General features: G+C 37.0%; 2 long non-coding RNA genes across 2 annotated transcripts; one reads left to right on the plus strand and one right to left on the minus strand.

Moving 5' to 3' along the window:
• The first annotated feature begins 946 nt into the window (after positions 1-946).
• LOC137240134 (uncharacterized) lies at positions 947-27,206 on the plus strand. The gene is made up of 4 exons (XR_010949607.1): positions 947-992; positions 26,553-26,636; positions 26,698-26,796; positions 26,852-27,206. It is a non-coding gene; the product is annotated as an uncharacterized lncRNA (long non-coding RNA).
• On the minus strand, positions 2,746-3,527 carry LOC137242303 (uncharacterized). Its single transcript, XR_010950179.1, has 2 exons — positions 3,143-3,527; positions 2,746-3,059 (listed from the first exon to the last, which is right to left on the minus strand). It is a non-coding gene; the product is annotated as an uncharacterized lncRNA (long non-coding RNA).
• Positions 27,207-27,987: the final 781 nt, after the last annotated feature.

The following is a 27,987-nucleotide window of genomic DNA, read 5'->3' on the forward strand; positions in this document are numbered from 1 at the left end:
CGAAGCCTACTGGAGTCAATGACATTACTATAAGGAATCTGAGTTAACTGACAATTCTCTATATCGGTCACAACATAACGGTTGTGTTCTAATTGTTTGTGAATGACATAAGGACCTTTATACTTGGGAGCAAGCTTCTTATTTTTGTCTACAGAAGTGTCTACATTCTTTATTACAACAAACTCACCAACCTCAAACTGCCGGGCAGGTTTATGTGTTTGTTGGAAATATCGTTTGTTCCTTCGTTGCGACTCCTGAATAGCCTTGTGCGCTTGCCCTCTGATACTAGTCAGATCTACATTTCCACTAATATAGTTTTCCTGTAGGTATTCGGTTAATGCGTCAATCTTAGCGCCCTTTGTTCTACACCAAACAACAACTTACAAGGGGTCTCTTTAGTGCTACTCGGAACTGTATTGTTTATTGCAAACTCAAAATCAACAAGTCTTTTCTTCCAATCTGTATGGTCAATAGGATCAGTATGTTTAGCCAACATGCCTTTTAAAACTCGATTCACTCGTTCTACTTGCCCATTTGTGGAGATGCTACAGCATTCAATATGTGTTCAATATGATTCTGTTCACAAAACTCTTTAAACTCAGCTGAGGTGAAGCAAGACCCTCTGTCACTTATTATTCGTCGGGGGCGACTGTAGTCCGTAAAATACTTGAGTAATGCACATATGGCCTCTTTTTCACTAGTATTTACGCCGTATAGTTTAAGAAACTTAGAAAATGAATCCAAAACTACCAAAACAGGTCTGTGCTTCGATTTGACTGTCTCTAAAGGACCAAAGCGATCGATATGGAGTGTATCCCACGGTTCGGGTTTCTTCTCGATACTATAAAGACATCTCCCATTGTTTCTACACCGACTAGAATAGTATATGAATTTTAAACAATTTGCAAGAAATGTCTTTACTTTTTTCTCATTCCAGGGAACCAATAATGTTTCTTAATTTGATCGAAATATTTATCTACCGCTAAATGTCCGTAAGTTTCATGTACAAGTCGAATCACATTATTCTTCATCTCCCTAGGTACATAGAGCTGTTGTTTACCATTCTCCACATGGAACACCAGTCCATTCTCCATATCAAATCCCTGCACCTCAGTCTCTTCTAATTCCTTTTTTAACTCACTAATTCCTGGATCTCTCATTTGTGTTAGTTGTAAGTTCACGTCAACCTCACTTTCTTCAACTGCATTTACACATATTGATCTGCTTAGAGCATCTACATGCGCCATTTGTTCTCCTGGCCGATGCCTACTCTTAGAGTCAAATTCTACCAAAGCTAGGGACCATCGAACAATACGTGGATTTATCTGCTTTTTACTGAGTGCTAATACTAATGAGTTGCAGTCTGTTACAATAGTAAAAGAAATTCCATGGAGAAACACTCTAAATCTTTCCAAAGCCTTGACTATTGCCAACGTCTCCAACTCAAAACTATGGTAGCGTGATTCAGCATCCGTGGTGGTTCTTGAGAAATAAGGTATTGGGTGAAACTTTTCATCGGTCTGCTTCTGAAGTAAGACAGCCCCATATCCATACGCACTGGCATCTGTATGCAGCTCTGTTTCACGATTCGGATCGAACACACCTAACACAGGTGACTCTACAAGTTTGCTCTTTAGGGTCTGAAAAGCCTCCTTGCACTCAGTTGTCCATTCAAACCGAATATTTTTACCCAACACTCTACTAAGCGGTTTAGCTATTCGTGAAAAATTTGGAATAAATCGCCTAAAATAAGAAAACAATCCAAGATACCGTTGTACTTCTTTCGCAGTCTGTGGCTCCTCTGATAGCTTCTACTTGTCTCTGACTAGGTCGTATATCCTTATTACTTATACTGTATCCTAGATATTCCAGCTCGTCATAGGCGAATTTACATTTTTAAAATGTAATTTCAACCCAGTTTCGGCTAGTAGCCTCAACACTCCTCCTAACACTTCGCCATCGTTCCCAATGGTTTCTGTGGCAACTAAAATGTCATCTAAATAAACAACAACTTCCCCGCGATTAATCAATGGCTTTTTAGTACTTGATTTACAAGTCTTTGGAAAACAGCTGGGACATTAGTAAGTCCAAACGGCACAAAGTTGTATTCATATTGTCCCATTGGTGTCACGAAGGCTGTCAAAGGTATTGAGTCTACATGCATCGGAATTTGATGATATCCATTCCGTAAGTCTAATGTACTAAAGAAGCTTTTGCCTAACACATATGCTAAGCAATCATCGATTAAAGGTAAGGGAAACCTGTCCTTTATAGTAATCTTGTTCAATTCTCGATAATCAACACACATACGCAACTTTCCGTATTTTTTTCTAACTAGAACTATTGGTGAGGCATAGGGAGAATCGCTGGGTTTTATAATACCCTGTGATAATAAACTGTCAATTACTTCTTGCACCTCACTTTACTCTTCAAATGACAATCTGCGTGGAACACTATACACTGGAGAGTCATTTTTTAATGAAATCTTCATACAATATCCATCCAGCACTTTACCTTCTGCCACTTCTACAAGTCTTTAATAATAATATTTTGTATTGGGTTAGCATCTGTCTCGGTCAATTGAATATCTAAATCATATAATCCCATGTCTATCTTTCTCTCTGTCATATCAGCAATCTCAATCAACGCCGATTCCTTTTCAACTTTTCCCAGAAAATGTGCTTCGCTGGGTGCAGTCTTTACCAAAGTAGAATTCAAGTTTCTGAAGATGTTAAACAATTTAAGTACACTGATAACATTAAGCTTATTAAATTCGATTTTATTTCGCAAAGAAAACAATTCATTTTTACTATATTTTAAATTAATAGTTTTATATAAATAAATACCCATACGCGTTAAGAGGTCTCGCCCAAATAACCATGGTACTATTGCTTGGTCATCAGGTAAAATCAAAAAATTGTGGTCAAATATGCCACCATTAAAAAAAACTACATTTTATAAATCCATATGCGTTTAACCGTTTGTTTCCAATACACCGATATTCTGTAACATGCTGTTTATCCTCAAGAACAAAAGGCAAGATCGACTTCTGCACAAAGCTAACCGGACGGCCGGTATCAAAAAGAACATAACGTTTTATTGATTTAGTGCACTTATTTGGTAAACAAAAGCCACCACTCACCCAATTTTTAACAGACCATCACTTATGCACCGAATGATCTTCTGAGCCTTCCTGTGGTTCGCCAACTGCTTCTACTGCCGCTGCTACACCGCTGGTCCTTTTTTTTGGCATTGAAATCTGGTGTGACCCACCTCGTTACAAATGAAACAAGAATTTGGGTTGCGTTTGGGATCAGTACAAGCGCTTTGATAATGTCCATATGTAAAACAGTTGATACAGCGAACTTTATCCTGCTTAACTACGCTGTTTTAAGTGCCGCCAGCCACTACTTCCTTCTGCCTACTGACCATGACCACTGTAGTCGGTGGTTGTAACTTGATTCGTTTTCTCTTCTCATATCGCTCCATCAATAATTTAAGTTCTGCTATGTTAGTTGCACTATATAGCATCGATACTTGAGTTGATTTATCTTGAAGTTCATCGATTATTATATCGATCAATTCCAGCTCCGGAATATTAAAGCCAAATTAAACTTCCTTAACCCTAACGCCATAGTCGTAACCATACCCATATCCATAACCATCTCAATGTGATCGATTAATGGTGCCTTAACCTAAAAATCGTGAAAATTTCATAAAAATTATGAAAACGGAAAAAATTACAAACATATTCCACAAAAAATAAGTATCTTAGTCATAACGTATCCAAAACAATGAAGAAAATCTAAAAAAAAGTTATTAAATTCACCAACTCAAATATTTTTAGGTTATGGATATGGCGAGAAACCAAAAACCAATTGAATGGCTATGGCGTTAGCGTTATGGTATGGCACCATTATTCGATTACATTCCTTTCCATAAGGTAGGTTCGATCAGCTGATTTATATGGTTATGGCTTTATGGTTATAAGTCACCATTAATTCGCCCTTTAACTCGGCTGGCGATAAGCTGCATCTCGATGACGTACTGACGTGGCGTTTCGTTGGGTTTCATTGTGCGCATTCTTAACTGGGCAAAGACATCTTGCATTGAGAATGCCCTCTCATACTCTTCCAGCAATGCAAATTTGAGTTCAAAATATGACCGTACGGTCAAAATGGATACAAATCGTTTCGCCTGTCTTGACATTAAGTGGCGCGCTGCCACCAACTTATCCCGTTCGATGTAATTATATGCCTCAAAAACATTTTCTAAATCGCTGATCCACTTCCGTATATCTTGCAACTCTGAACCATCGAATTTCGCCACCATAGCATCCAGTACGGCTAGATCATGCGTTTTATATTTATTGAACTGAACTCCTTCTGCAACATTTCCAGCTCCTGCCGTTTACGTGCTATGGCAAGCTGGCGATTTAAAAGTTCTTCCTCCTCCGCTGCCTCTTGTAAGCGTTGACGGACAACGGATGCTAATGATGTTTCGCCCTCCAAAACATTTTCATTCGAGAGCAGACGTGATGCAGCTATCTGCTGTGGATTATCTACGGACGGCAGTTCCCCGGAAACTATTGTAGGTCTGCTGACTTCTGTATAGCTTCTGGCTGTCGAAGAAACGTTGACTGCTACGGTGCTGCTGGCTGCTGTGGGGCTTCTGTCCGCTAACTGTTGCAGGTCTGCTGACCGCTGTACCACTTCTGGTTGTCGAAAAGATGTTGACTGCTGATGTACTGCTGGTTGATGTATGGTTTCTGTCTGCTCTAAGGCATCTGGCTGCTGTAGCGGCAATCCTCGGTGTACCTTTTCATGGAGTGCACGTAGTTGCACTAAGGTGGCTTCATTGTCGAATGGCACACCTTTTTCTGATAGTGCCAACATTATTGGGTTGCACGTCATGCGATTTATGCTTTTGCTAATAATTAAATTCGGTCAGGTTTGTGTGAGTTGAGTTTATTTCAAACCCCACACCTGAAAATGTAATCTTATTTAAATTGATATTTTATTTTTGAGAATCTATATTTCAGTACACGAAATTATTAATAATGAAAAACAGAAAACGACTAAGCTGTCACTCAAGTAAGAATTACTTCAAGGAGACCCAGATAACCAGCCACAGGGTTGCGTGACACCCAGTGTCATATTGAATTTATTACAAACGGGATGAATACAAATCCTTTACAGGCAGCCGCTTTGCTGCCCTCCCTATCCCGACTGATGCTCGCCAAGGGAGCGTGCTTTCCACGAGGTCATTGAAACCGACTGGGCTCGTTTTATTCCCGCCGGTAGAATTCCCGAAATTCGGCCTCATTTTCCGGCGGAGGCCGAAAATTTTGCGAGAGAACGTGACCTTATAATACAGCTCGATCCCCGCGACCCCCAAATAAGGGATATAAACCAACGCATCAGATTGCTTGTGGATGAACACAAGCGGGCGAAATGGGAGGACCATCTAAGTAGTTGTAACCTCTCTGCCGGTGTGGGTAACCTTTGGTCCACCGTAAAGTCCCTATCGAATCCGTCTAAGCACAATAACAAAATTTCCATCGCCTTTGGCGATAAAGTGCTGTCGGATGCGAAAAAATGCGCGATCGCTTTTTGCCGACAATATTTAATGCATTCTATGGTCGACAAAGTTAGACGGAGGGCCAGTAGACATGCACATAAACACAAATTCAGCGCGTCTCCAATTACTCTCACCGCCAAAGGGGCTAAGAATTCCATCGGTCATGCTTAACCATCCAAAGCAGTGGGCCTAGACGGCATAGCCATGCCGATGCTTAAAAGCCTAGGTAAAAGGGTTTCAAATATTTAGCACATGTTTTCAACCTGTCTCTACACCTTTGTCATTCCCGGAAAATGGAAAATGGCCAAGGTGGTCCTACTACTAAAGCCTGGGAAACCAGCTAACATAGGAAAGTCATATCGCCAGATATCTCTCCACCGCCGCATCGAATTTGCAGCCAGCCTGTCATCAGCATGGCTTTAGAAAACTTCATAGCACCACCGCCGCGCTAAATGCCATTAGCACACAGATAAATTGCAGTTTAAATCAAAACCCCCACCATAGAACAATAATCGTTGCGCTAGACCTATCAAAAGCTTTTGATACGGTCAACCATGGCACGTTACTGCAAGATCTGGAAGGGTCTACCCTTCCCCCAAGTCTTAAAAGGTGGACCGCAAATCATCTGGATGGCCGGCAGGCAAAGGTGCAATTTAGGAACGCAACATCAAAACCAAGAAGAATTAAACAATGGGTGCCACAGGGTGGTGTCCTATCCCCACTTTTGTTTAACTTCTACATATCAAAGCTACCTCCGGCACCAGAAAGAGTTACTATCGTTTCCTACGCCGATGACTGCACAATAATGACCACAGGCCCAGGCCCACAGATCGATGAGCAACAAAATAAACGGCTACTTCCCTGATCTCTCCAGTTTCTTCACCTCGCAAAACCTGACAATATCACCGACTAAATCATCGGCGACCTTATTTACAACATGGACGTCCCAAATGTCGACCATTTTGAACATCCACGTCTATGGTACTACGGTACCGACTGTCTTACACCCAAAATCTTGGGTGTGACGTTTGATCTATATTTTGATGAGCATGCAGCCGCAATTGTACTGAAAATCCAGAGCCGTAATAAAATCTTCAAATCTCTTGCTGGCAGTACTTGGGAAAAGATAAAGAAACGTTCATTACCACTTACAAAGCAATTGGGCGATTGCATGCGCCGCGTCCCCGATATGGTCGCCAAGCCTAAAGACTACTCAGTGGAAGAAGCTACACGCCTGCCAAAATACTGCCCTCACAACCGCCACGGGCTGTCTTCTTATGTCCCTAGAACACTATCTACATAATGAGGCAAGAAATAAAATGCTAACCAAACAGTTCCTATTGAATACCCAGAAACTTGTGCATCCCAACAGACATCTGATTAATGAGCCAACACCGCTTATAGGCTTAATGAGTCATCTCCGTAAGCATTCTGGGGAAATACGGCACCTGAGAACACAGCCGTATGAAGCCAAGAAACACAAGCAGGTCCTCAGTGATCTCCACAAGCAGGCGTCGGACATCAATGCCAGGAATTGCCCGGTGAATCCTGTACTCAAAGAACAATACCCTAAACTTGCAGAAGAGGAACGCACACTCCCTAGGGAAACGCGAGTCATTCTAGCCCAACTTCCATCTGGATACTATAACAGGTTAAACTTGTAGGGCTAGCCGAAATATAAAAATGAAACGAAGTGTCTTAGTTGACAGTCAAATAAAATCTGAATCTTTATTTTCAAATTCGGCTTTTAGTTGCCTGCGTCGTAACGATAATATTTCTCTCTATGTATTTCATGCAACATTTTGTTGCTTGCAAAATCTTCGTTCAACCGTCTATACATATGTGTTATATTATGACTCGCTCGGTGATACGAAATCTTGTGTACATTTAGGCCCCTATTATGAGCATTATTCGATCTTCGCTGGCTATCGAACATCGAAAATCGAATTTGAAATTGGTATTATGACAACTCATCTCTGTTGAAATTTTCGTTGTGTATCTAATTTTCAAGCGAATAGAAATTTGTTGTCGATGCTGTATCGAATAGAAAACGAATTGTTTAAAATGTAAGTTTTTTGTATTTATGTTCTGCTTTTTTACTACCTACTAGTAATTTTAAACTATTTGAATTCATTTTATATAGGTCCAAGGTCGTGAGTACAAAACAACAGCTTGAAAGACTGTCTTCAATTATGGAACAAAATTCCCATATAGCAAAGGAACTTGCACATTATAGAAATGCAACTTTGCTTGATGCAGCTCAGCCTCCTCGTAATTCAATTTTATCCATCTTTCACAAATAAAATTTTCCAAGACATTCAACACCTCTGATAGTACCACAGACACAGTCGGCTGGGCAAGTCCGAGTGCATTTTCGTTTCCAACGCTCAGTTGGTAGGATCCCTGAGCACAAAATCGGAGAACTGTTGCCAAAACTAAAAAATATTAGGAATAGACTTGGCTCTTGTGCATTGCTGCAGCAGTTCATCTGTACTGGACAACAAGTCCATGAACGCTTCTTTGGACAGTCTGAAATTTTGAATAAATCTATAAACAAAACTTATAATTTCAACAATTTAACAACTTATTTAGAAAGCTACACTTACGGGGTGGAATTCATTTCCAAAGGATTTGAAACATCTCACCTGTGTTCTACTTCTGGCTAGCTCCAGTAAGCTTTCCTCTTCATCTGACGAATCATCAAACCACAATTCCGTTGTAGTCATACTTTTATTTTTAATATTTGCATTTAATAACTAGTTCTGCTTTTGTTTATTTATTTTATTTTATTTGACAGAGTATTGGAAATGTGCTATTGTGAACTTTTGAATTTATCGAAATTCACAATAACGCTTGCCTTCATCGAACGCGCGTCGTAATACCGAATGAAAATTCGTTCGATCAGCTCTTTCGACCACAGTCGAAGATCGAATTTGTCTCATAATAGGGGCCTTATATTTATATGCGCAAGTGTGTGTTACTTATATTCTTAAGACTAGGAAAGGGAAACATTTGTGAGTGTATATATATAATAAGTTCGGTAATTCTTATGAGCATGCTTATTCGTACATGTGAGCGCAACTTATATTCTTACATACTAGAGAGAACGAGCATTATATTGTCTATTGGTGAGTGGCACGTCATTTGCGCTGTTATATATTTATATACAATTTTATATACATTGTTTACATGAGCATGAAAAGGAACGAACATGCTATCGTTTTTCTTAAATATATGTTGTGTAGCGGCACTTGCGCTTTTATATACATATATGGTCTTAAATGGAGGGATTGGAGTGTAGGTATACATATTCATAGCTAACGGATAACTGTAATGATGTTTGCATACTAAGGCGAGTATGAACTTGCGCACATAGAAACGGCACACGCCAAATTGGCTAATGCAATAACCCATGACGCCAATATATGTATTTACAAAGTACAGCTGACCACAAATACAGTACACGCCGGTATGGCAGAACCTTACTTTACAGTATGCGCTGCCATACAACGGGCACTGCTATAATTCGGCCATACTGACAAATGTGATCTCCCGATCACACGCTACATCTTGGGCTTTATTTGAGCTTTGAAAACAATCGAACCATGGTTTTAAATTTCCAACAGCCCACACACCTTTGTATGGTATTCGGGCTTGTTGGAATCCTTCTACATCTTCTAACACATACCTATCATTTCGTAAACGCTTTACTATTTTATATGGTCCCTTAAATTTGGGAATCAACTTCTTGTTTACGCCTGCTGTAGAATCAAAATTTTTAACCATAACATAATCATCTACATCATACTCGATAGCTTTACGCCTTTTGCTATTTACATACTTTTCATTGTATATTTGTAATTGTTTTTCATTTTCAGACGCTTGCATACGTATTTCCTGGTGTGTTTTTATGGGTAAATTGTGTTCAACATCTGATACAAAATTTTCAAATGAAATTTCCTCACCACTTTGCTTAATACCAAATAACATCACACTAGGGTATTGCTTTATGCTTCTGTGAATCGTGTTGTTTATGACGAACTCTATTTTTTCTACCACATTAAACCACTGAGTGCAGGTTTCTTGACTAGTTAGCTTTGCTATCATTGGTCCTAATGTCCTGTTGACCCTTTCAACTTGGCCATTCGCCTGAGGTGAGCCTGTTCCTATTTTCATATGGATGATATTAGTTTCGCTTGTAAACTGTTCCAAGTCATTTGACGTGAAACAACTACCCCTGTCGGAAATAATAAACTTTGGTCGGCTATAACTTCTAAAATAATCTTTTAATGCTGCTAATACTTCTTTTGTATTTGTGGTTTTTGTAGCATACAGTCGCATAAATTTTGTGCATGCGTCTATAATAACAAAAATATGCTTTTTAGAACCTGAATTGCTTACTGGTCCAAAATGGTCCATATGTATCGTATGAAAAGGATTGTTATCTTTCGGTATATTGTGTAGAAGCCCCTCTTCTTTTCCGTGTTTTGAAGAATAAACTATACATTTCAAACAATTTTTTATGTGACGTGTAACCTTTTCCTTCATTTTCGGAAACCAATAGCTTTTTGATATTAAGTCTAACATCTTATCAGTTCCTACATGACCCATCTCATCGTGAAATTTATACATAATATGGCTTTCCATGCTTGTAGGTACATAGAATAAAATATTACCGTTCTTGTTTTTTCTGTAAACTATACCATTGCGCATTTCAAAAAAACTATGTTCATTATTTTGCATTATGTCCTTTAATTTTTGAATTTCCTCATCTTTACCTTGACATATTATGAGATTTTCCTCAAATGTATTAGAATCGACTATTAAAACGTTATTTCTGCTTAAAGCGTCGACATGCTGCATTCGTGTACCTGTCCTATGTTCTAATACATAATCGAAATTCTGCAACTCTAGAGCCCACCGTGCAATCCTAGGGTTAATTTCTTTTTTATTTAGGGTCAGAGTTAAAGAATTACAATCTGTTACTATTTTAAAATGTAAGCCTTGTAAGTAAATTATCTTTTACGATCATAAACTATAACCAATGTCTCTCAAGCTCAAAACTGTGATACTTCGTTTCCGCTTCTGTTGTTCTCTTTGAAAAGTAAAAAATCGGATGCCATTTTTATCCGATTTTTTCTGCAATAATATTGCACCAAACCCTAATATACTTGCATCGCAATGCAATTCCGTTTCGTTGTTCATATCATAAGTTGCTAAAGTTGGTGCTTCTAATAATTTTTCTTTTAAGGTTTCGAAACATTTTAGTTCAGCCAGCCCGAACTTAAATTTCCTATCTTTTTTGGTTAAGCCATAAAGTGGTTTTGCTACAATAGAAAAATGTTTTATGAAACGTCGAAAATAGGAACATAGTCCAAGGAAACTTTGAACTGATTGTAGCTTTGAGGGGACTGGACAATTTTTTATCGCTACTAAACCTTTTTCATCTGCACTTATTCCTTCTTTCGTGACAGTGTAACCTAAATATTTAATAGTTGACTGTAAAAACTCACACTTATCTATTCTTAGTTCCAAATTGTTTTCTACTAATTTTTTAAAAACTTCACGTAAATTATCAAAATGCTCACTTAAAATTTCTGTCGCAATCATTATATCATCTAGATATATTATAACTTTTTGTTCTCTAATCATGTCTGAAAATATTTTGTTAACAAATCTTCCTAAGTCCAAACGGCATTCTCAAAAATTCGAATTGTCCAAGGGGAGTGACAAATGATGTATATTTTATGGAATCTGGATGCATAAAAACGTGAAAAAACCCATTCTTTAAATCTAATTTCGTAAAAAGTTGTTTGTTTGCTAATCTATCAAGTAAGTCGTCGATTAGCGGAATCGGGTAATTATCTTTTGCTGTGTATTTGTTAAGTGTGCGAAAATCTACGCACATTCTCAAATCAACCGTTTTTTTCTTCACAAGAACAATCGGCGAAGCGTATTCAGAATCACTTGGTCTAATGTAATTCTTCCTAAGATACTCGTCTAACAAAATTCGTAACTTAGTTTTCTCGGTATATGATAACCGCCTAGGTGGAGAACTGAATGGCTTAACTTTTTTCAAAATTAATTTCATTTCAAACTTCAATTTTGGTTCGACACTCTTACTAGAGCTCAAATAAAACTTATCGAATAAATCATTTAGAAAGCGCCTATCTGCTTGCTTAATATCATAGCCCATTTTCAGGTCAGAATCATTAACGTTTTCTAGTGTACAGAGGTTATGGTTACCTTGTTCATTTAAAAAACTATATGTTTCGCCGGCCTTTGATATGTGCGCACTTTCATTAAATATTTCAATTTTACTTTTTTCCCCACAATCTGATGTAATATTTTCAATTTCATTTTCTTCTTCGCTTTTGTACAAACTTTTGTTTTCTTCTCTTTCAGACAATATATTATGATTTATAATTTTCATTTTCTTTTCATCTTCTCTAACTAATTTATACTTACACATATCTAAAAAATTTCTTCCTAGAATAGCATTATAAGACATAGTTTTATCGTCAACGACAATGAATTGAATGTGAAACATTATATTATCCAATATAATATTACATACAATTTCACCCAATGTGAGAATTGGTGTATTATTAATACCAAAATAAAAAGAATTTCCAAATTTTCGATTTTTATATTATGCGGCAAACACGACCTTTTTACTAGACTGACTGGACTTCCTGTGTCTATAATGCATTCTAGAGAGATAGAAATATATTTACTACCTGTGTACAAACTAAAATAAAAAAATCTTACGTAATCATTTCTTGGTGCAATTTTCCGTTCCGGACACTGTAAACACGGTGTGATGTACTGCCACAAGCATAGCACGCACCCGGCTCACGTTTCGGTTTCGTACATTGATTGGCATAATGTCCCTTTGAATTGCAATTGTAGCACTTGTCTTCCGTTTTTATTGGTCTTGGTGACTTCAGCTGTATTTTGTTGAACGCCTTTAAAATCTCTGGCACTGAATTGAAACATTGAAGGTTTGCCGGCACTTTCAGCCGTTCGTCTGGTATCCCATCAATGATGTATTCCAACATTTCAGCGTCGTCGATTTGCAGTGGCATAGCAAGTATTTTTTTGTCGTTCACATAGTCTGCAAACATTTCACCTGCTGTCCACTTTCGGCTTTCAAAGTTTTTACGCATTATCAATTTGTTTTCATTTGTTTTGAACCTTATGAGCAGTTCTGAGACTAAGTTTTGAATACCTAATACTGCAAAATCGGCTTTGGCATGCAGCCACGCAGCTGCTCTACCTTTCATCTTATTCGTAAATGGCACTAGCTGGATTTTTTCGTCGACATCATAAGTTTGGGTGACCGTTTGAAATTGGCTTACCCACAACTCGCAGTTTGTAGTACCATCGAAATCGGTCAGCATGCTCTTTACCATGTCAATTGGTGGATTTACAGATCGGGGTGCCCTTGAATGGGGTGACGTAATCTGCGAGTTATTATATAATTATATATCTTTGAGCTCCATCTGTGCCGTTTTCTTCAACAACTCGTTCTCTCTGCATAGTAGCTCCTTTTCACGTTGTAGCACAGCTGTTTCGCGTTGAAGCAGTGCGATATGTCGTATATTTTCTGGCTCGCCTTCCGGTACCATCTGAAGCGCATCTTCGTCGTCCACGCTTTCGTCATCGTTTTCTTTCTGCAACGGATCTGGGGAGTTGCTGAATATACCCCCTGGACATTTGCCAAGTTCATTCCGTGGCACGCTATTTAGGCGACAGATAAGCGAAGCTTTGGTACCACTTGTTGGTAAACCAAGTTGCCACAACCATTCACGTAACTGTGTACCATTATAATCGTTCACTGACAACATTGTTTCTTTCAGTTTTTTAATATCTAATATTTCTTACTTTTTACTTTTCACGCACTTTTCGTTCTTACTTTTTTGCACACTTTTATTTCGTACCTTTAATTGTCTTTCACATTAATTTATGAATATTCTTGGAAAAATAAAAAAAATTCGGGTATTTTTTCCACAAACGCGGCGCGCAACCCCACTTCTGAGATGTAGGACTAGCCGAAATATAAAAATGAAACGAAGTGTCTTAGTTGACAGTCAAATAAAATCTGAATCTTTATTTTCAAATTCGGCTTTTAGTTGCCTGCGTCGTAACGATAATATTTCTCTCTATGTATTTCATGCAACATTTTGTTGCTTGCAAAATCTTCGTTCAACCGTCTATACATATGTGTTATATTATGACTCGCTCGGTGATACGAAATCTTGTGTAATTTATATGTATATGCGCAAGTGTGTGTTACTTATATTCTTACGACTAGGAAAGGGAAACATTTGTGTGCTATCGTTTTTCTTAAATATATGTTGTGGAGCGGCACTTGCGCTTTTATATACATATATGGTCTTAAATGGAGGGATTGGTGTGTAGGTATACATATTCATAGCTAACGGATAACTGTAATTATGTTTGCATACTAAGGCGAGTATGAACTTGCGCACATAGAAACGGTGCACGCCAAATTGGCTAATGCAATAACCCATGACGCCAATATATGTATTTACAAAGTACAGCTGACCACAAATACAGTACACGCCGCTATGGCAGAACCTTACTTTACAGTATGCGCTGCCATACAACGAACACTGCTATAAACTCTTACCTATCAAGAATCAACCCCGACATACAAAACATATGTGCTGCTTGTAACGTGTCCCCACATGACGCCAACCATCTCTTTAATTTTAATGTGAAACTAACGCCTCTAACACCCCTCTCATTATGGTCCACCCCTGTTGAAATAGCAGGTTTCCTTGTACTCCCGTTAGAGGATATTGATGACAATTTGTGATCGGTCGCACCTATTGGATGGGGCGAAGCACTGCTACAACAACGACGACAGCTGATTTGTTCTTTTTTAATATGATTTGATATATCAACTACCGGAGTAACACGATTTTGACATTAGTCTATCGATTTACAAAAACAAAGTACATGGAACTTTTATTTATGTTTGCATGTATGTCACCATGCTACCACCTTGTATGGTTCCGCCGTGGTTCTGGCTGAATGTCAGAGAGGGAAAGGGAGATATAATTTTTGCATTGTTGTCCCTTCAAAAAATGTAAATACAATTTCGGGCATGTATCGGATGCAACGTTTCGTTATTATTATTGTTGATCCGATGGCGGAAGATAACAAATATGCAATGCGTCATCAAAGTTTGCAAAAATTTACTTATTTAAATCAACATTTTTAACTTTGCGCATTTTATCGTCTATATGAAAAAATCCTGTAATAAATATACAATGACACTAAGGGTATGTAAAAGACGGTAGAAAAGTATGCTGGAATCAGGGACGTCTATCAGTAGAGAATAATCAACGACGGACAGCAATAGAAATTAGGTAGGTAAATGGTGAATCACCTGAATAACCTACTTGAAGATTGGGAAAAAACGAGGTGTTTTCTTTGAAAGTCCACAAAAAGGTAATTGAAAACGATAAAAAATAGTAATATTGTGGTTATTATATCAAAATAATATTTTTCCAGCGTTGGAATTGACGGATCTCATGCCACATTTCCCCAATGGTGAATTACCTACCCGCGATTTGATGGTTTATTGTTTCCCATTATTCGTTCTGTTCGCGGTTCTTTATACTTATATGTTCTCTGGTTGGAATGAAAGTTCTTGACAGATTTGAAAAAAAATTTCACCACAGTCAAAAAATATCTCACCATAACACTTTGCTACTGTTTGACACATGCCCTAATAACAGTTTAGTATTGTTTTGAGTTTGGGCAGCGTCAATCAGTAGCAATTTACTATGTTGAGAAATCATTGTACTGTAGGCACATTCTGTTTTAAGCAAGCACGAAGAAAATGCTCAACTCGGATAAAATTTCCCTGCATGTATTTAACAACACTGGTAACATTTCATCTGTTGCCTATTATTGACGTTTTCTTTGTTTGTTTAAGCGCGAAAATTAATACGTTTTTCTAAAATATCAATATTTGTTGTGTTTTGAACATCTATCTTGGCGCTTTTTTTATATATTCGTTGTAAAACTTGTGATGTTTGCAACACAACATTTTTGAAAACTTACTAGCAATAAATAAGAACAAAACTAGCAATAAATTAGAAGGAAGTAAGGTGTAGTAATCTTTCAGATTGGATCTCTTCTCTTGGATGGCCAGAGTGAATTGCGTGCCCGTACGCAGGAAGAAGTTGTCAACGAAATCTTAGATGCTGTACCCGCAAGTTCCAGCTCCTCTTAAGACTCTGATACCGTAAACGAAGATCATGTAAAGTGCGAAAATTTCGAAGCGACTCTTGATACGATGATTCAGAAAGATTTTAATGAGACTGAAACGGGAAACCTTATTAGTAATATCAATAAATTATTCATTTACGTTTGTAAATACTAAATCATTTAAATTAGTTTTCCTTTTAGTGAGATATTCGCAATCCAATTATGCCCCTGATCCATCTAGCGGTGGAAGGCCACCAGTTATGGCCAAGAAGTGTATATATGTATATTTGGTACGTGAGCAACAGTGACCTTCAGACAACTAAGTAGGTAATTTGTTCGGGGTGGATCAGTCGGCAGCGCGGTCAGTAGTGCAGGGAGTTCCTACTTTTTTGGTGTCCATAGCCGATGTACACATAAAGTGGCCACAAGGGGCTTATTTGCATGAAAATGCAGAACAATTTGAAAAGAAACGTATTCCGGGTGTAATTGCGGCAATCGATTGCACACACATTGGCATTAAGGGACCAAAGAATTGTAAGAGAATGTACTTTAATAAGAAGAAAGCATACAGCATAGTGGCTCAAGCCGTAGTCGATTGTAACAAAAAATTTATTGATATTACCTGTGGTGAACCAGGATCGCGTCACGATTATAGGGTACTACGACGATCCAAACTCTTTGAAGACGCAGAAAGTCATTATGAGGAAATATTTCCAAATTCGCATTTCATTATAGCAGATTCCGTGTATCCTAGGTCGATGTGCTCCATAGTGTCGATATACCAATTGAAGCTATATAACTTTAACAAATTTGCTTAAAATAAATAACATTTTTCTATTTGGTGCTGAATGTATATATTTTTTTATTTTTATTTACTCTTTTTCAATGTGGCCTTATTTGCTGATAATAATAACAAACGTTTACACAGAACACCTGCGAACAGAAAAATTGCAGTTGAAATTTTTATCAAATTTCGTCAATAAAATACTTCTTTTTTTATTTCCGATATTTCAAGAAAAAAACTTCGTTGAATATTGTAACTGATGCTATGAAATGCAATTTCGAAAACGGTTTTGGAAAAAAGCGAAAATTTCACAAATTTAGAATTTTTTATTTGGAGTTCTTAGAATTTTTTTCAGTATGCAGTTTTGTAGCTCAATCAATTTTAGTATAGCAAAAAAAAAGCTAAATAAAAAATTTTTTAACTAAAAAAAAGCTAAAAGTTTAAGGCAACTTTTCAATCGTTTTATTCACTTTCTTTCATAACAACATAACATAACAGTATAAACATTTCATACTTTAGTAATTTTTTAAATTAATTCGTGTTTAAATTTTATAAAATATAATGCAAATTACAGATGCCATCTGTTTTAAATTGTTTTAAAGCCATCAATTTCATAAAAAACAACGGTTTAAACATATACTTCTAGTAGAAATTAAAATTAATTTGTACTTCAATTTCCTAACATATAAAGCAATTTAAAATAAAAGGTAGTGTGTTATGCACACGTTTTTAAGATTAATAAACATCAAACATTTTAATAATGAACTTACACCTGCGAACAGAACAATAATAAATTACGTCAATGAAATACTTTTTTTTATTTCCGATACTTCACGAAAAAGCTTCCATGATTTTTTTTTAACTGAAGCTATGAAAAACAATATCGAAAGCGTTTTCGAAAAACGCAAAAATTTACCGAAATTTTGAACTTCTTATTTATGGTTATATGCATTTTTTGAGTATACAATTATATTGTTTCATATGAAAATGTGTTGCATTCGCGCTCAGATAAGGTTTTTCGAAACAAATTCTCAAATATAGTGGTTTTGAATAAAATTTATAAGTAGTAATAGTTCAAACAATTTATGAAATAAGACGTTTTTAAAAATTTTCTGATACCATGTTTACACGACAATAGCGACCGACGTATTAGAACACGTTTTGAGTTTGAACCAATACAGAAAACATTTCGTGATGGTTTGAAAATTTGTGTATTAATGAGTTAAGAAACTATTCGAGATCAGGCGGAGAGCCTTACGTGGTCATGTAAACATTTTCATTACTTCCACCACTTCAACAGTGTGCTACAGTCCAATTTAGATGACTTTAACTTACATATCTGTATATTTTACTTGCGATATGTAGTACTTGCCATTCTTATTTGCTTGGCAACGTTTCGTTTTTCCAGCTCAAATTCCCTTTCAAAGTTTTCCTTTATAATTTCTTTCAACTGTTGAATGACTTCGCTTCTAGCCCTTTTATTTTCTTCCACTTCTGCTTTTTTAATTCAATTTTTTTTTGTCAAAGTATATTTCGCGAGCAGTAAGTTTTGTGCGTCCGGCTGAAGCAGGAGAACAATTAGATGGTGAAGGAAATGAAAAGGAATTTGAGCAGGAAGGAGATACCGGTGAATGTGGCGCAGCCGGTAATTCTACTGCCTATGTTGATGGTGGCTGGCGGCCACCGTGGTGTGATGGTAGCGTGCTCCGCCTATCACACCGTATGCCCTGGGTTCAACTCCCGGGCAAAGCAACATCAAAATTTTAGAAATAAGATTTTTCAATTAGAAGAAAATTTTTCTAAGCGGGGTCGCCCCTCGGCAGTGTCTGGCAAGCGCTCCGATTGTATTTCTGCCATGAAAAGCTCTCAGTGAAAGCTCATCTGCCTTGCAGATGCCGTTCGGAGTCGGCATAAAACATGCAGGTCCCGTCCGGCCAATTTGTAGGGAAAAATCAAGAGGAGCACGACGCAAATTGGAAGAGAAGCTCGGCCTTGGATCTCTTCGGAGGTTATCGCGCCTTACATTTATTTATTTTTTATGTTGATGGAAGTGGAGAAACCGCTGATGATGGTAGTTGAGTTGGCGATGAGACATCTACCGACACCTTCTCAAATGGCCTATGACCCAGGCAAATTGTATGGTCGTTTTTAATTATGGGTGTATTTCCAAAAATTTCGTCCATGAGCTCCATATACGGATCAAAACACGAACTTGCCTGTGCTGCGGTTGTTGTCCCGCCGCCTTATAAGCCTGAAGGAGTGTTCTCATCTTTGACTCCAAACACACCGGACTTCTGTCTTAGTCCTAAGAGAAGGATATACATATTCACCCTCATCGCGAGTTTTATTTTCACCCGAAAATATTCACAGTTTTTGTTCACCCTATCACAGAGTGTGGCGAAAAAATTTTTCGTGTTCGAAAAAGATTTCACCTTATCGGCAACTCTTTGTTCGGGCGAAATGAACAGCGGGGAAACCCAAATTTGTTCACTTATATTTTACAGGCGACAGGCGGCAAAATTTAGAAGCAAGCCAGCGGGTTAGGGGATCATAATATACCCGCGGTGTATGCCTGTCCTAAGAGGCGACTAAAATACCAGATTCAAGGGGCTGTGTAGCGCAACCCTTCAGGTTGCCAGCGGAATATATAGCTTCTCCAAACCCAATTGTCAACCTCACCTATCCGCGGCGAATCCTGTTTCACTAACAGATGAGGCTCTGGCGACCCCAAACTCCTCATGGAACTTGGGGGTGGGGAGGGAGGGAATGGCCTGAAGGTTTAATGTGGCCACATAAATCGTTCCCGAGATGGTCGGGCTAGCGCCTTAATGGTGCTATGGTACCGGATATGTATCCGGCAAAGGACCATCACATCGATAACACTCCCGAAAGCCTTCGGGGAGCAACCTTATCGCTACAACAACAACAACAGAACTGTCCCTTAATTGCCTCCGAATTGCTTTCACATTTATATTCTCCTCGCGCTCAATCAATACCAACCTAAGTGCAATACTAAACATTTTATACATTTTTTATTTCTATTTTTGTTGTATTTTAAGGAAATGTTTGCTTGGTTACACAATTTAAACAATCGTAATTCACTGCCAATTCACAATAGAGCATCAGCTGTTTCGAAGTGAACTTGTGTGAACTTCACTTGCGTGAACTTCGAGATAAAGCTGCAGACATTGGTGCTTTCTCGGTAACCGTATCGGTAACCTTATAACAGCTGATTCGACCAACCGTATGGGAATCAATGCAATCGATTATTGGTGCCGCTAAAGTCGTAACCGTATCGTAGCCAACCAATTGGTTTTTGGTTTACCATCGTAACGATAAACAGCTGATTACGTTAGGGATACGACTACAGCGATACGACATACGGCACCAATGACTCCCGCTTAAGGGTGATTACTTTTAAATCTTAAAATAGAAGTGTTACATATATGTTCATAACATACCGAGATACCCAATGACACCAAGTCTTCCAAAACATTGGCGTAGGCCACTCTCTTCTTTTTGGGGTGCTCGAATTCTGCTTTTCGAGCCAGATAGCATCTCAAGAATCCCGTTGTTTCTTCACGGGACCATCTTCTGGGTTTTTTACCTCAGACCTAAATAAAGTGTCATATATTTTTAATAATTACACCAGATCACAAATTCCAATTTTTTTTCTGCACCAGAGACGCCATTATGAAATTCCTATGTAAAATCACCCCCTGACTCCGAAAATCAAAATTGGGTCCACTTAATCATATATATCTCAAGAACGAATTGAGCAATTTCAGAACGGTTTGAAGCCTTTAAAAGGTAATAAAATTTGCTATAAACTGTGCACACAACGCTTTTTGCTAGACCCTACAGACTCAAAGATAACGAACAATCATTACGGATTTGTATTTTGCTAGGAAGGATCTCGAAAGCCTTTTATCTTTTTGCAGATTTTTTCTCTCTCTAAGGTCGCTTTTATTACAAAAAGCGAAATAAGCTTTCATTCAGCAAAATCGATGGACTAGTACAAAAGTTATAAGCATTCAAGTAAATATATCCATTTAATACTTAAGTACCCTACTGGTACATATGTGTTAGTATTCGTATATCAGTTAGATAGCAGCTAGATTTTCGAGGTGTTATTAGATACAAAAAACGGTTAGTGTCGTTTTCTCAAACCCAGGTACATTTCAAGCAAGAGTATATTTTTAAGGCAGGTAGTGTTTTCTTTGTAGAACTAGGGAACTTTTTGTCTAGGTAGGCTTGAATTTTTACTTGAACTAAGTATAAATAATAGTACATGCGCCTTGTTCCTTCATAATATCTGCAAGGCTCGCCGGATACTACAGTTTATAATTGCAGTTTATAACCCGTCATTTACTTAAAAATATAATATGAATAAAAGGGCGCGAGAGTTTCAGTGTACAAATGATCCAGATATGTTCTGTTTCATCTGCGGTCAATTTATCGTTAAAACGATTAGACGTGTGTTTTCAAATCCTTTGAAAGTTACTATAAATATTTTGGGATTGAGCCTAAAAACAATGAAAACCCGTGGACACCGAGTCGAATTGATTTTTTCGGAAAACGGAACAAAAAGGTAAAAACTAGGAATTTGCTCCCTTTTAATGCATGGCTGATTAATTTTTGAAACTATCTATTTAGGCGACATATGAAATTTATTACACCAATGAAGTGGAGGGAACCAACTTGCCATTCAACGGATTTGTATTTGTACTACAAAAGTACTTGGGGTTGGAAAGTCAAAAAAAGTAACCTATTCGAGCGTATCTACAGTGTCATTACCAGAACTAAATTCAACGGAAGCTACATTGCCAGAATCAAATTTAACTTTAGTTCCGGCTCCAGTTTCATTGGCAACAGCAGTATTTGGTTACGCGGCATCATGTTGTACTGGATTTCAAACAGAAAACTAAAGAAACACTTTGTCACAAGCACAACTCAATGATTGGATAAGGGATTTGGAATTGTCAAAGGAAAAGTCCGAACTACACGCCTCTCGTATTCAACAATTTAAATTTGTTTCGTCCGATGTTAAGGTAACATATAGAACTCGTCACGAACAATTTTCCAAGTACTATACGAAGGAGGACAGTGTTTGTTACTTCATAGACATTGCTGGTCTATTCAAACAGTTTGGTGAACCATATGATTCAAAAGAGTGGCGATTGTTCATAGACGGCAATAAATTAAGTTTAAAGGCCGTATTGTTGCATATTGGCAACCAAAAGCCATCTATCCCGATCGCGCATGCAGTAAGTACGAAGGAAACGTATGAAATAATGCAAGAATTGCTCAAATTAATCAAATACGAAGAACGCGATTGGAAAATATGTACCGATCTTGAAGTCGTTGGAATGCTATGTGGTCTACAAAGTGGATACACATAATATTGTTGCTTTCTATGCAAATGGGATAGTCGAGCTCGTCAAGACCACTACATCATAAAAGATTGGCCAGAACGAATCGAGTTTCAAGTTGGGGTGGATAACATAAAATACTCCCCACTTATCAAGAAGGAAAAAATTATTCTACCTCCGCTCCACATCAAGCTCGGCCTTATCAAAAACTTTTTCAAGGCTTTGGACAAAGAAGGCCAAGCATTTCTTCATTTGAAGACAATCTTTCCAGAGACTTCAGAAGCAAAAATAAAGGAAGGGATTTTTGTGGGACCGCAAATAAGAAAAATGATGACCAATAACCATTTCAAAGAACTATTGTTACCAGTGGGATTCTTTTGAAAAGGTCGTTACTTCTTTTTTAGGCAAACATAAAAGTCCAAACTACGAGATGATAGTGAACGACTTAATTAAAAACTATGCGGAAGTGGGTAAATAAAAAACATATTTAATACCGTTTTCTCAGTTGACTTTAAAACCTATAATCTGAATTCATCGTCCAGTTCCGAACAAAAAAGAACGAGAAAAATGTAAACAAAAAATTTGTTCTGAATTGAAAGATAAATCCAGCCTAAGAAAATTATATACTAATGTGTCACTTATGTATTAATCTAATATACTTTTCTATTTTCTTTCAGGAGTAAATATGTCTTTAAAAATTCATTTTCTACACTCCCATTTAAATTTTTTCCCGCAAAATCTTTGCGACGAAAGTGACCAGTATGGCGAAAGATTTCACCAACAAATGAAAATGATTGAAAGTCGGTATCAAGGATTCTGGAATGTCGCTATGATGGTTGACTACTGTTGGTTTCTCATAAGAGAAACCGATCCGAATCTAAATAAGCGTCAAAACAAGACACATAACTTTTTCAATTATAAAATAAGATCATAGAGTTAAGACAGAATCATATGTACATATGGGGAAATCCGCCAAACTTTGGTTTTTTTGGAGAAAAAAATTTTTTTTTGAAACATGGTATCACGCAAATATCTTTTTGTTAGGAACATTGAGGGGTAAATTGGAGCTATAGTGCATCGCCGTTACTCGTCTTAAATAATGCCTCAAAAAGATATAGTCAAAAGATCGAGCAAAATATATATAAACTGAGGTCGCAATGTTAAATATACATTTATTTCAACACTTCTGTACCGATTATATCGAAATTTTAACAAAATATGGAGATATATGCAGCTGTTAGCTATGTAAAATTTTTTTGATACGCGAGACCCGGTTTTGTAGATATCGGTAAAAATATAAAACCGAATAACCGCCAAATATTTTTTACTGCAAAGTTTGCAACACATTTATTTTAACACCTTTCTACCGATTCTTTTGAAACTTTAAAAACATATAGATATGTGAACGAAGTATGCTTAGGTAAAAAAGTTTTAATACCCGAGATCCGGTTTTGGAGATATTGATAAAAATATAAACCCGGAAAACCTTAATTTTTTTAAATTATTTAAATACTTCCTAACCGATTGTGTTGAAATTTTATCAGGATGTACACATCTATGTGGGGTATATTTAGGTAAAATTTTGTTGATACCCGAAACCCGGTTTTAGAGATATCGGCAAAAGAATGAAACCGGGTAACAGTCAAATATTTCATACCCGTTTGTAAATTTTTTCTCTACACCACAAATAAAATCTTTTCTACACTTTTTGACGATTGCAAATTTTTGGCGAAAATTTCGTATATTTGCCCCATGTACAAACATCAATAACTTTCCTTGCGTGAATATTCCAAGATGAGGCAATTGATCGTATACTACTGCGGTGTAGAGACAAAATTAACAAATGGGTATGAAGTTATAAAAGTAAAATTGTAGCTGTGCCCACAAAAAAACATGCTCCTGAAAAAATTTACGCAACCAAGTGCTTCCATTTTTCTGCCTCTACCTTCAAAACTGAAAGGGGCACATCGAATTTGAAGCCCCAGGTATTTTTAGTCCCTAAAAGGCTATTATCGTGCATAATCCAAATTTCAATACTCAGTTGCCTCAAAAATCCATAGGTAAAAAACTGCCAATATTGAAAATGACAAAAAAAAGTATTGCTACTTTGATTGATGATAGTTTTGAGTATTGGAGGGGCACATTAATTTTGCTCATACTTTTAGAATCTCCGTCTTAAAAACTACATCCAGTTTAAATTCCATAGCGTTTCAGCGATACCGCAAAATTTTATCGAAAAATTCAAAAAAATCAAGGGTATCGCTTGAAAAAGTGTAAAAATCCATGTTTTTTACGTTTCGAAGTTCTGCAAAAACTTACTATCAACTTTCTTGATTTTTAAAATCATCAGATCGTATAGTCAAAAGGTCAAACTTAATGTCCTTGTACGTTTTTTGCCCGTGTGTAAAACCCGAGTATCCAAAAAAGTAAAAGTTTTGGGGATTTGCCCATATGCTATTATTTGTAGGGTACTTAAGTTTTACTATATAGATATATTTATTTGAATGCTTATAACTTTTGTATTAGTTTATAGAGTTTGTTGAATGAAAGCTTATTTTTTTTGTAATAAAACAGAGCTTAGAGAAAAAAAAACCGGCAAAAAAATAAAAAGTTTTCGAGATCCTTCCCCGCAAAGTACAAATTTTTTTATATTTTTACAACAAAAATTTAAAAAATCCGTAATGATTGTTCGTTATCTTTGAATCTGCCTAGCAAGAATTGTTGTATGCACAGTTTATAGCAAATTTCATTACCTTTTAAAAGCTTCAAACCGTTTTGGAATTGCTCAATTCCTACTTGAGATATATATGATTAAGTGGACCCAATTTTTTTTTTTGAAAAACGGTTATTCGTTAATATCTCAAAAACGTTAACATAGAATTAAAAATAACCTTGATTTTCGGAATCAGGGGGTGATTTTACAGAGGAATTTCATAATGGTGTCTCTGGTGCATTTTGGCTGTAAACCAGTGTTATTAGTAACATTTGCTGAGGAAAAGTGAACAGCTAAGTCGCAGCACAGCTGAACAATATTTTTGAGATCTGTGTCCAGCAGGGGTATCATCGAGCCTGGTAATGTACTGTACAAACGGGCCCTTGAAATTGTCCACATGTTGTTTCTAAATTTTTCCGAATGCCATGCTGATGTTTGGCAAGTTGCAGGTTTGCAGTGAAAAAGGGAGCAGTGTAGCTTCAAGTGTCTTGGCTACTAGCGATAAGAGAGATATCGGACGATATGAATCTCCATCGTTAGTTGGTTTACCAGGTAGCGGTACTACCACAGCTCGGCCCTAGATATGCCCATATCAAGAATCTCAACTTGGATATCATGCGGCTGGTAAATGAACACGAACGTGCCAGATGGAAGAAGCGTCTAAGGAACTGTAACCTCTGTAACCCGATAAAATTCATATCTTAAATACCTTTGACTTTCCTCCATTTTGTTCCAAAAAATGTTTCTCCACAATTTTTGATATCTTTGGTTTTGTTTTGCGCTTTTTGAGTGAAGTTGGCTGCGATAGTTCTATATGTATGCGATTAAGCAGTGGGCAATAAGGAACAGCGTTTCACAGAACACTGTGATTGATTTGTTGAAATCCTTGATAGGAGCTGGCATTAAGGACTTACCTTTATATGCCAAAACGCTTCTCGGAACAGAAAAAGAAAAAGTAGATATTAAGTCCATTCGAAGTGGTGAATTCATTTATGTTGAGATACAAACGCATTTTAATACAAAGTATTTAAATTTCCTTGAGTCTGATAGTGAAGTTCAAATTGATGTAGGCATTGATGGGCTTAGACTGTATAAAAGTTCCAATAAAGTTTTGTGGCCAATTTTAGGCGCAATAGTCGGATATCCCCAAGAAAGCCCTTTTGTAATTAAAATATTTAAGAAATGCACGATTTCGGGATGGTGTCAAAATTCCCGCTTGACCCAATACATCTTATTGACTTGGTGTAACGGAAAAACTGTTGTCATTATTTCTTCAGAAGGGAAATTTGACGAAAGTGAACGAAAAACTTAATTTCATCTCCACTTTTGTTCCTTCAGAGTTTGGTAGATCTTGCAGAAGTTTAGATCACCTCGGTGAAAGGAAGTCGTTTCGACATAAATGCTAAAAAAGATTCATTTCTTTCAGTGAGAAAACTGGTCCAAATCAAGTAGTATATATTAAGAAGGAATCAGGACAGGATACTGTGCTGGGATATACTTTTCAACAAACTGAAAACTATCTCCAAGCGCCACTGGGATCTTTATTTGGATTGGGAATACGTATAGAATCTAAATTGAATAATGAATTTGTAAAAATTCCTAAATCCCATATTCAAATTGAATACTTCTGTATTCCAAATGAGAACAAATTTCTATTAATATCCATTTTACATAATCTTTTTCACGATTTTGCCGTTTAAAGCTCAAAACAAGTGTGAAGAAGTTCGGCGAGCATCTATCTAGTTTTGCAGCTGCTCTTTTGTTTGGTAGACACATATCGTCCCGTTTATTCTTTAACCGCTTAACTACACTTATGATTTAAATAAATTCTGCACTAATAATTTGTATTTTTAAGGAATAATGGAGCAAGAAATTGTAATTGACGATACCATGTTTGATGCGTCTTTCGAAACAACGCAGCAAAGTGAAATATCCAGAAGTAAACAATTAAAAAGTTCGATGAATTGTCATTTAACTAATTTTAGCTTACTTACTTTCAGCTCAAACAAATCTAGCTCCGAAAAGGAAAGTTTTCGAAATGAGCACAGCATATGACGACCGGGAGGAAGACTACAATAAAAGTATAGTAATATATAATAGTAAATTCCTTACTGTTTTCCTTAATATTTTGATAATAATACTTCCGATTTACAGAAAATCGAGAAATTCTCCAAGAAATTTTAGCCAATCAGCGGACGATCCTGGAAAGGCTTGATGTGCTGCAGAAAGCGGATAATGAAAATGTAAATGTAAAACCATTTAATTCTAGTTCAAAAACGGTTTTGAAAATCTTCATACAAATCCAAAATAATTTTTTTGGAATTTTCAGAAACTTTTTAAATATGTATGTAGTTTTTTAGCCCAATCAATTTTGAAACATAAAAGTACTTGCTTAAAGTATCGAAATTCGCATTGATTTTTTTGCGAAGGGTGCTTTATATTTACTTCCATAAAATATGTAAAATCTAGTTCTTTACTTTGTTAGATAAAACTTAATTGGACAACAAAACCGCATTCTCAAAAAAATTTATAGAATTCTGGGAATCAATTTGGAAATTTGAATCAACATTTTTTGAACCTTCTCAAATTTTTCGAACATGTTTTTTAAAATAGGTTAAATGTATATCAGTATGTATGGTTAGGTTAGGTTGAACTGGCCGGTCCATGAGACCATAGACTGAATGAGTCCGTAGTGTTACCAGAAGTTTGTTTTAACGACCAAGCTGAAAAACCCTATCAAAAACCAGGACCTATGTTATAAAATAACTCCGTCCTCTTGGCAAATACTAGAAGCTTCCTAGGACTTAAGCCACTTGCTGCTTCTTGATCTGACAGCTGTATCACTCCTAACAGCTTAGCCTGTCAAGCGCAGGGCACGAGCACAGAACGTGCTCAATCCTTTCCTCCTCCAACCCGCACTTTCTACATCTGCTATCACTGACCAAGCCTAATTTAAAGGCATGTGACGCCAGAAGGCAGTGTCAGTCAGAATATCCGTCATGAGTCTACAGTCCTCTCTTTATAATGATAGAAGCAACTTAGTAAGACCTACACATAATCTTCGACACTTTACAGCCCGGCGCTTGAACCAACACTTTTCCCGCTTGGTCGATAATGTGCACCTCTCGCCTTCGCTTAATCTCGCCCCGTCTAATTGGGACGTCTACGGAGCAAGCTTCAAGGGATTCGCCCTTTTTAGCTAGTTCATCCGCTTTCGGATATCCCCAAGATAGCCCTTTTATAATTAAAATATTTTAGAAATGCACGATTTCGGGATGGTGTCACAATTC

The sequence above is a fragment of the Eurosta solidaginis genome, chromosome 2, assembly GCF_040869045.1.
Source record: "Eurosta solidaginis isolate ZX-2024a chromosome 2, ASM4086904v1, whole genome shotgun sequence".
Classification (NCBI taxonomy): domain Eukaryota; kingdom Metazoa; phylum Arthropoda; class Insecta; order Diptera; family Tephritidae; genus Eurosta; species Eurosta solidaginis.